The 10,058-nt window shown below is 49.9% G+C and overlaps 1 long non-coding RNA gene across 1 annotated transcript; it reads left to right on the forward strand.

Annotated features, from left to right (window-relative positions):
- The first annotated feature begins 146 nt into the window (after positions 1 to 146).
- LOC103882528 lies at positions 147 to 3,330 on the forward strand. The gene is made up of 4 exons (XR_644397.4): positions 147 to 218; positions 1,192 to 1,266; positions 2,292 to 2,389; positions 2,898 to 3,330. It is a non-coding gene; the product is annotated as an uncharacterized LOC103882528 (long non-coding RNA).
- Positions 3,331 to 10,058: the final 6,728 nt, after the last annotated feature.

Genomic DNA, 10,058 nt, shown 5'->3' on the forward strand with positions numbered 1-10,058 from the left:
CCCTCCTGTGTCTCCAGCACCTGAAGCAAAGTCAAAGGCCCAGGGGTATTCAGCAAGGGCGGCGATGCAGATAGGCAGGTGCGCCTGCTGGACCTTCCTCCAGGTGCTGCCCGCGGCCGGGGGCATCATCACATTTGTATACAAGCAAGTTAACAGGGCTTTGGTTGTGGGGTCACAGACAAAGGACTAACAAGCGAAGGAGGAGCTTATGGAACAAGGTACAGGGCCCTGGGTCCCTAAGTAAGCATCCAGTTTTTCCTCTGTCCTCATCCTCTGTTCCATAATCCAGGGAATTCCAAACTCTATTTCTGTAGAAATGAAGGGAATGTGGCCCCCACAGGTGCTCACAGCTCTTTTCTATATACAAATCATCCCTAGAGGGTTCCGGCAGAGGGAGCCTGAAAAATAAGCCAAGAAGTCTTTGCCATTTCACATTTCTAAATGTTATTTTAAGCATGAATAAGTTTGTACAAGTCTGAAGAATATTTAGCTGGGTAAGCAAAATTTATCACTAGTAAAGAAATAAGCTGAGCGCGGTGGCTCACGCCTGTAATCCCAGCACTTTGGGAGGCTGAGGTGGGTGGATCACGAGGTCAGGAGATCGAGACCATCCTGGCTAACATGGTGAAACCCTGTCTCTACTGAAAATACAAAAAAATTAGGTGGGCGTGGTGGCGGGCGCCCATAGTCCCAGCTACTCAGGAGGCTGAGGCAGGAGAATGGCGGGAACCCGGGAGGCAGAGCTTGCAGTGAGCCGAGAGTGCACCACTGCACTCCAGCCTGGGCGACAAAGTGAGACTCTGTCTCAAAAAAAAAAAAAAGAAAAAGAAATAATTGTATAGTTTGCTTGACAGTGAATGACATTCCAGTGCATACTCAGGAAATACCTCCCCACAAAATTATCAGCGATATTGGTGGATCTATTTTCTTCTAAGTTGAAGATTAAAAAACAAGAAAGAAAGCTCATCTAAAAAATCCTATTTAACCGTAACGTGCATAACTTGGGGATAAGATGTTCCACATGAAAAACAAGCCCGGGTAGCAGACATTTTCTTCTAATCAAGTCCTCAGTTACACAGAAAACAGCACCATTAACTGCATCGCAAAAGTCATTAGGGAAAGCTCGTGGCAAAGACCCACTAGTAAGCTTGTTAAAAATCACTGGAAACAGTGGCTTTCTTGTTATCACAGGGACTCGGCAGTAAGTGCGAAGCATGGCCATCGGGGCATCATCCTCCCTGTCACAGGCGGGACCAAGGGGACCGGGTGAGTACTGCTTTCTAACCTTCTTATGATTGGCTGTCTGATTCCCTAAATTCTGAAGGAATTTTTGTAATAAAGGGATTTAAGGCTCAAAATACCCGCTAATTCAGGCATCATTTTATTATCATTTTGTGTATAGCATGTATTACCCCTTCTAATACAAGCTTCCCAAAAGAGGAAAAGAACAGGTTACCCATGGGCAAACCCCTCTCTACCCTTGTTTTTCCTTTGTTATTCGCTTTTGGTCTCTCTCAGCCAAAAAATGGTCAGATTTCTCTTTGTCCATAAACTTGACGCTTTGCCAAATGATTTTTTTTTTACCTCCTAAACTTCATGAAGGAAAAGCATTTGAAATTTGACAAATAGACAAACTACTGTTTGTTTTCTGGCTTTTCATTAAACCGATATTTCACTTAGGTCCCCAAATATTTTCTTCACATTCCACTTAAATGCTAGGGGAGGCCAGGCGCAGTGGCTCACGCCTGTAATCCCGCACATTGGGAGGCTGAGGCGGGTGGATCACGAGGTCAGGAGTTTGAGACCAGCCTGGCCAACAGGGTGAAACCTTGTCTCTACTAAAAATACAAAAATTAGCCAGGCGTGGTGGCGGCGACTGTAATCCCAGCTAACCAGGAGGCTGAGGCAGGAGAACGCTTGAACCTGGGAGGTGGAGATTGCAGTGAGCCAAGGTCACGCCACTGCCCTCCAGCCTGGGCGACAGAGCAAGACTCTGTCTCAAAAAACAAAACAAAAACAAAAAATGCTAGGGGCAAAGTCCCCTACGAGAGCAGAACTCCCCTGAAGGATGCTCCAAGCCTGTTTTCCTCTTTTAAAAAGTGGACAACTGAACTGTGTATCCGTAATAATGTATAACTCTCCATAAGTCCTAGATAAGAAAAAAAGATCCAAAGATCAAAGTGAAATAAGCAAAGCAGATATTTAATCTTGTTGACAAAGTTCTATTTGAGAAAAGTAGTGTATGGCCACACAAAAAAATACTTAGTAAGTGATCCGTCTCTGATTCTTAGAAAGAAAACCAAGGGGTATTGGAGCTGCTTATGCTTGTCCAAGCCAGCATCAAAGACAGAACAGCTGAGAGAAACTGCTGAGGCTGGCTGGAAATCAGGTAAGAGTCATTTGTGCAAAGAAGTCTGAGTCATTTTACTGTTTAGTAACTTACAGCAAACAAGCACCCTGCTCTGTCATCACAGAGCCCAGTGGAAACCGGGGGCATTTCCACTTCCACGTCCTGGAGTGGCCCTGGGTCAGCTGCGGCTGGAGCCCTGGCTGGTTGTCAGGGAAGAAAAAAGGTGGGAGAAAGGGGAGGAGGGGGCTGGGGAAGGAATTCAATCCGAGATCAGCCTCACACTGATATTCTGAGAAACAGGACCTTCCTCTCCTCAGATCCAGAACCATCACCCCAACGGCAACGTTCCACCTCTTCTTAGGCTCCTGTGCTTCCTTTGCCACACTGAGCATTCATGTGCTCATTCACCAGACAGGGCAGCCCCAGCTGTTCATCCACTGCAGTTCCCAAAGGAATAGGAGCAGTGGGTTCCTGTTCAGCTGGTGGTCTCTGTCTTTGGTGACAAGATGTGACAATGTGTTTTTCCCCCCCGCCATCTCTCTAAAAGAATCTCCTCATCTACATTTTCTACAAGATAACGAGGCCCAGGAAGCCTGAGACCCAAGTGATGGACCATCCAGACTCCTCCAGCTCAAGCTCATGGCTTCAAACTACCTCATTCCAAACAGAAAGAGGCTCCGCCCAGTGCAGCAGGTGCAGGTTCGGTCCTGGCTCGGTCTCACTGCTATTCCGCCTTCAGAGAGCCCTTGACTCCACTGAACCTCTTTTATCTTGTCTATGCTGGGAGATGATGAAAACTCACTGAGTGAAATAACTGAATAAAAAGTCTGGCTCATAGAAAATGTTCAATAGATGGCAATTCTTTCTCACGAAGAATAAATTACATTGGTGTAAACGTTAATTAATGCCGGCTGGGCGAGGCGGGTGGATCGTGAAGTCAGGAGATCGAGACCATCCTGGCTAACACGGTGAAACCCCGTCTCTACTAAAAATACAAAAAAAAAAAAAAAAAAAAAAAAAAAGCCAGTCGTGGTAGTGGGCGCCTGTAGTCCCAGCTACTCGGGAGGCTGAGGCAGGAGAATGGCATGAACCCGGGAGGCGGAGCTTGCAGTGAGCCGAGGTCATGCCACTGCACTCCAGCCTGGGCAACAGAGCGAGACTCTGTCTCAAAAAATATATATACATATATTACGTAGTGCCAAGTTACAAAGAAAGGGGGCAATGGGATCACCAGACTATGGTGAGTATAGGTCAGATGAACATGGGTTAACAATTTAGTTTTAGTTGGTTTTTTTTTTTTTTTTTTTTTTTGATCATTCTGTCACTCAGGCTGGAGTGCAGTGGTGCAATCATGGCTCACTGCAGCCTCTATCTCTTGGGCTCGAGTGATCCTCACACCTCAGCCTCCCCAGTAGCTGGGACTACAGGCGTGTGCCACCACACCTGGCTAATGCTTTTGTATTTTTTGTAGAGATGGGGTTTTGCCACATTGCCCAGGCTGGTCTTGAACTCCTGGGCTCAAGTGATCCTCCCGCCTTGGCCTCTCAGAGTGCTGGGATCATAGGTGTGAGCCACTGCGCCTAGCCAGCAATTTAGTTATGAAGCTGTTGACACATGGCACCTGTCTTGCTTCCTATCAGTGGGTGGGGGCAGGGAGATGCTCCCCAGAAGCAGCTGCACCTATCTGTCCCATTTACTGACCCTCTGGGGCCTAGATAGGAAAATGGCACTAGGAGAGGTGACTTCGAGGGTTGGGGAGAAGGATCCTGTTGACACGCACATGGCTGGAACATACAAAATCAGAAGATGCTGGAGAATATTCCCACGGCATACACAGATCTTGGTTCAAGGCCCATTTAGGTCAACTTTACACACAGAAAGACCCCGTTTGTTTCAGTGATTTTCAGTTACAGTGGGTCAGAAGAAGCAATGCACAGGTAACGGGGAGCAGCAGGGGCAGGGATGAGGGTGGCCAGCTGGTCTGTTCACTGTTTGGGCCGACTCACTAAGACAGATTATTCCAGCATGTTCTGCTTAAGGATGCAAAGCCTTTTCAGGACATATTAGAAGAAAGTCCCCTTAGAAATGATCAAACACTTAAGTTCACATGTAGAGAGTGATAAGCCATAGATTTAGGTTTTCCTAAATATAGTTTCTCCCACTCCAGACCCTAAATATCTACTACATGCACATCTCCGGGAACAAATGAGGCACCACCTGAGGGATACAGAAAAGCAGGCACCAGTGTGCGTGTCCCAGTGGGGGCAGGAGGCCACAGCAACCTTGGACTGTGTGACCACGGGCTGAGCAAGAGGAACTGAGCCTGACATGTTTGGCTCCAAAAAGGCGAGTTCTTCAGAGTGAACAAACCATGTCTGTCCTCTGATGCCTTTGTCGCTCAGTCCACAGGTCTGCATGTTTCTGCTCTCACGTTTCTACTCTGAGTGAGGCCACCTGAAGAGACCCTCATCTCCACCCACCTCCAACTTGTTAGCTTTGCTCCTCACAGGAAGAAATAACCCAGCAGTCCAGTGAATGCCAGCACTCGAGGGAGGTGGCCAGGAGCAGCGACCTGGCCGGTGGGGAGGCTGAGACTGGCAGTTAGCAAATGGCATTTCAGGACACAGTGCATCTCCTGGCACCCGCTGGCTCTGCTCTGCAGGAAAGCCATTTGCCCTGTGTCTCAGTGTCAGTGTGCAGATGCTCTCAACTTCTTAGAAGGATATCACTGTTCCTTTTGCTGGCAATAATACTAACTGCCCTGCTGTGGATCTACTTCCTCTCAGGGAAAGCTCGCCTCCCTTGCCGCCCCTCAGCAGCTGTGCTCTGTGCTCAGGGCAGAGCCCGGCCCCCTCGAGCTAGAAGGCGCAGGCGAAGCTCAGAAAAGGTGAAGGCGGTGGGGGATTTGCTGATGAGGGTCCTAGGTTCAGGGGCTGGGGAAACTGGGAGTGGGATCTGGGATGGGGATGCTAAGAGCCCTGTGGTGAGGGGTGGCAGGGGTCCTGGGTCTGGCTGTCAGCAGAGAAGAAGCCGTGAGTGTGGGAGGGAAGGAGGGATGGGGTCTCAGGCAAGCAACATACTGAGTCCGACACACACCTGTGGACAGAGGCCTGGGGTCCTGCCAAGGGCTAGGATGGGGTTGGGGATGTGAGGTGGGTCCCTCCTGACTTTGCCCTGACTGAGGGGTCCAGGCTGGCAGGGCCTCGGCGTTCTCTGGGCTCTTTAACGTTGATGCAGGGAGACAGAAGCAGGAACCCAGACAGCTTTTTGCCTGGAGAGACCCAAATGAGGTGCCTTCTCTGCAGCCACTCTCCTGACACAGCGAGATTCTCCAGAAATGCCCAAATATATATTTAACTGTATGTTTATGTGATTTAACCATTGACTTGCAAAATTCCTGAAAATATAACAGTTGATTCTAGAGAGCTGGTTCAAGCCAGTTGCAGCACATCACCGCCCCGCAGCCACAGCCAATCCCTGCTCCAGCCCCCACATCTGAGCTGAATAAACAAAGACTGCAGCCCCGGGTGTAAATGGGAAAAAGCCTCAGCCAGTGGCGGCTGTGCCCTCCAGACACACTGAATTTTGCACACAGGTTCTCTATCTCCTACCTGCCTAAGATGGACTCTGTGATGGAAGCTTGGCCGTGGTGGCTGGATGGCTCCCAGTCACCCTCTTTTGCTCCTATTATAGAGATATTGCTTCTCACCACACCCCACACGTCATTCTTGCAGATATTAACCACCTCAGGTGGCCAGGTCTTTGATTATAAGCTTCCCACAGGTCAGGTGAGAACCTCACCAAGAGAGGAAGGAGGTATGGAAGCTCTAACTGCAGATCCGTGGGTGAAATTTCACGTCCTCCCTCCCTTGAACCTTCGAGAAGTTCAGGACTTTAAAAATGAATGCACAGTGCTGTGGACTGAAATCTGTGCCCACCTCGTGATCACACGCTGATGCCCTAATGCTCAAGGTAATGGTGTCAGGAGGTGGGGCCTTGGGGAGGTAATCAGATCGTGAGGGTGGAGCTTCATGAACGGGATTAGGGCCCTTGGAAGAAGAGACATGAGAGAAATGAACTCTCTCTGCTGTGTGAGGACAGAACAAGAAGGTGGCCAGTCCATGAAGACAGCCCTCACCAGGAGCTGAACCCGTTGGCACCTTTATCGCAGACTTCTGGCCTCCAGAACTATGAGAAATAAATTTCTTTTGTCCACTCCCCCCAGGTCTGTGGGATTTCTGTTATAGCAGCCAGAGCTGACTAAAACACACCTCAGTTCTTCCAGTGGTTATTCTGTGCTTCCCAAGTTCCTGTCACTGAACTGGGGTGTCCAAGATGAACAAGCCACACCCCTTCCCTTGAGGAACGTGCTGCCTGGACCAGCATCCACACTCGCAGCATCTGTGGGCCACATGTGGACTCCAGCTCAAGGTGAATTAAAAACAAATCAAAGACTCATCACAATTTAAAACAATGCAAATTAAATGTGATTTAAAATAATAGCTTTATACAAATGAAGGGGTGATACTGTTTACAAACTTTCGCCACTATGACAAAGATCCAATGAGGCATTTTTTTCTTACTCTTTGTTTTTATTACTTTAGAATATTCAGTACATTAGAAATGGCAGCAAGTTTTCGGTGGTACTACCAGACACTTTAGATATTCAGCTTAAATATGTGCTCAGAAAGGACGGAGAGCTTTCTTTGTGCGGACTGTTTTCAGCACCCCACCAGCGGCTACAACTGGCCTGAGAGCTGGGACGCTGGACCTTCCAGCCCACGAGGCAGGGATGCAGGGGTTCCTACAACACTCAGTTCTGCTTGATTCAGCAAAGGATTTCTTCTTGTCCTCTTAAAGAATTTCGGTGTGGTCTGCAAAACAGGCCTAATAATAATTTTCAGTTCCGTCTTGATCACTGAAGAAAATCAATAAATTATCAAGAGTCAGGAAAGACACGAACGTCCAGTGACCATACCGGTTGTGTCACAACGTGGATTTAAGGAATCTTGGAACTGTAGCCTCCACCTTGTGAGTCTTCAAAGTTACCTACGGACTCACTGAGATGCAATGAGGAAGCCGCCTGGCATCACGGAACAGTCTGTATGAATGATGCCAGTGTCAGAGGCAATGTTTTAAAATCTTTCTCATTTTAGAAGCCCCTGTGAGTCGGCAGCACTGCAGTGACCTCCAGCTTCCAGCCTGTGAGGTTTACTCCCCGGATGTACGTGTCCAGTTGGAGCTGGATACATCAAATTATCATGATTATCTCTGAGTGACTGGGTTATAGGCGAGTTCTTAATGTTTGTTTTTTCTTTTGTCTTTTTATACATTCTGAGATTTCAGCATTAAACCTGCATGGCTCTGTAAATGCAGGAACCCCACACTAAGGAAAAGAGAGCGTGGCCCACAGGCAGACGTTGCTGGACTTCCTTCCCATCCTCTCCAGCAGCCCTCCCCTCCTCTGCCTTGCAGTGGCTGTGCTGGATGCGCACGACCAGACCCCTTGCCAATGCCTGCCTGCAAATGGACACGTGGAAGGGAGCTGCTGGGAGCGTCCAGGAGGACATGGGCAAAGAGCAAAGGGGCCCCCACTGCCTCCAGTCCCCTGGTGCCTGCACGCGATACCTGGAGTAGAAGCAGCCTCCTTGGGGACACACAAGGGGAGGAGCCAAAGCTGGCAGCGCAGATGGTGGGAAAGGACTCGGACCTCTGTGTCACCGTAGGCCGACTTCTGCCTCATCTTGGGAGATAATGCACTTTTATTATGGTTAAAGTTGTTTCCTAAAACAAGACAGGCTTCTTTCCAGTACCTGGTAGCTGAGAGCTTCCCAACTGAGCTATACCAAGGAGAAATAGACTGAACCCCCTGGGCTCATTTCTTCAGTGAGAAGCCACCTCAGCAGGTCTGGGTCAGCCCAGAGGAGAGACCAGAGACACCTTCCTCTCCGTGGCACCATCCCCACCCTCCCGCTCCCCAGCCTGGACAACGCTTCCATTGTTGCAGCGTTGCATTGGAAGATTCTCAGCAACAAAATTTCAAATCTATGAAGAGAAAAATACTATCTAAAAAGTTATTTTTATACCCAAATCGGAAAAACTACATTTCTAAGACTCTCTTGAAACTAGATGGCTGTGTGATGCCAACTGACCAATGAGAGGTAAGCAGATGCCAACCAGGGGGTGCCAGAGATTGGCATCACCACTTATTTCTTGTTTCTTTTCTCCTGCCTGGAACACCAACCTAATGGGAGGGGCCGCGAAGCCACCTGGCAACCAAGAGGGAAAGGCCAGGGACCTGCAGGCCTGGCCCTGGCACCCTTGAGCTCAGAGTTGATGCCAGGCTGCGCCTGCCTAGAAAGACCTTGCATCAGTGTGTGGCAATGTGGTTACACAGCAGGGCTGGCCCCTGACAGAGACAGCCAGTCAGGTCTAGAGAGACAAACTGGTCAAGAAGTACCTCCTGAAGAAAATATGGATTTATATTTGAATCTTCCATTCTAACTTTTAGTCATTTTTTTTTTTAAGTATGTTCCTGTTTAGATCAAAAATTCTAGAGAAAGAACAGAAGCCTGTCCTCTGAATTCTGGGCAGGCAGGCAACCTTCTGAGATGGCCACAGGTTACCCTGCCCTGACAACACCGTCTTCATGTTCACTCTGGGCCTCCGGACGCGACCTGCTTGCCCTTTCCTGGCAGAGCCCAGATCACCTGCTGGTCCTGGCTTTTCCTTTGCTAAGTTGTATTGTGATTTTGGATGCTAAATTTGACTGCACAGCTTTCTGTGCCAGATGGAGATGCACAGCATGACTGGAGCCTGCGGTCTAACCCAAGGGAGTTGCCCCAACAGAGCGAGTCTGTGGGTCTGGCACCCTCGTCCTTCGGGCTCAGCAGTGAATCAGAGCAGGTTCTGCCTGGCTGTAAGAGACAAGTGTTTCTCCCCTCGGGTAGGGCGCAGGCACGGTCAGCTCCCAGGAGTGGACTCAGCTGCCCTGACCTCTCTTCTCAGCACACAGGCAATCGGTCACTTGTCAGGCCTGCCCATCCCCCAGACCAACCTGGCCCCAGTGTGGGGCTGCACTCAGGGCTTGGGGGCAGTGTCAGCTGTAGCGCCAGGCACGGGTGCTGAGCCAGCCTAGGGTGAGGGGCTACCACCTGGAGGTAACCCCCAGCAGCAAATGCCCTCTCATCCACCTCAGTGCTTGGTCTGCCTGGTGGACTCCCTGCCTCACCTAGCACCACCTCTGATGGACAGAGGACGGCTAAGGCAGGTGCCAGCCCCTACTTCCAGCCTTTCTCCACTGTTCACGGGCACTGAATGGTCAAGACAGACAGGCCCCTGCCTTTACAGCTGCCTAGAAGGAAAAGCAGCGTCACACACAGACACTTTGGGCCAAGGAAAGCCAGGCCACCTCCAGAGCCTAGCAGGAGCTGAATGGCCAGAGCCCCAAGGGGTGTCCTGGAGGTGGAGAGGAAGGCAGGGAGGGTGGTAGGGTACCCAGCGGGAGGTGCGTGGACAAGGACACGTGGGGAGCCTGAAGGGGATGAGTCCCCCTCTGCCCCCATAAGTTGGGCTCAGAGACCACCTGCACCCAGCCCCGTGAGAGCAGCTCGATGCTGCATGTCTCCTTTGAGTCAGCGGCTCACTGAGGAGGGATGAGGCCTCATCAGGAACACCAAGCCTGGTGCTCAGCGGTGGAATGAGAGAA

This window comes from Papio anubis, chromosome 4 (genome assembly GCF_008728515.1).
Source record: "Papio anubis isolate 15944 chromosome 4, Panubis1.0, whole genome shotgun sequence".
In the NCBI taxonomy this organism is placed as follows: Eukaryota; Metazoa; Chordata; class Mammalia; order Primates; family Cercopithecidae; genus Papio; species Papio anubis.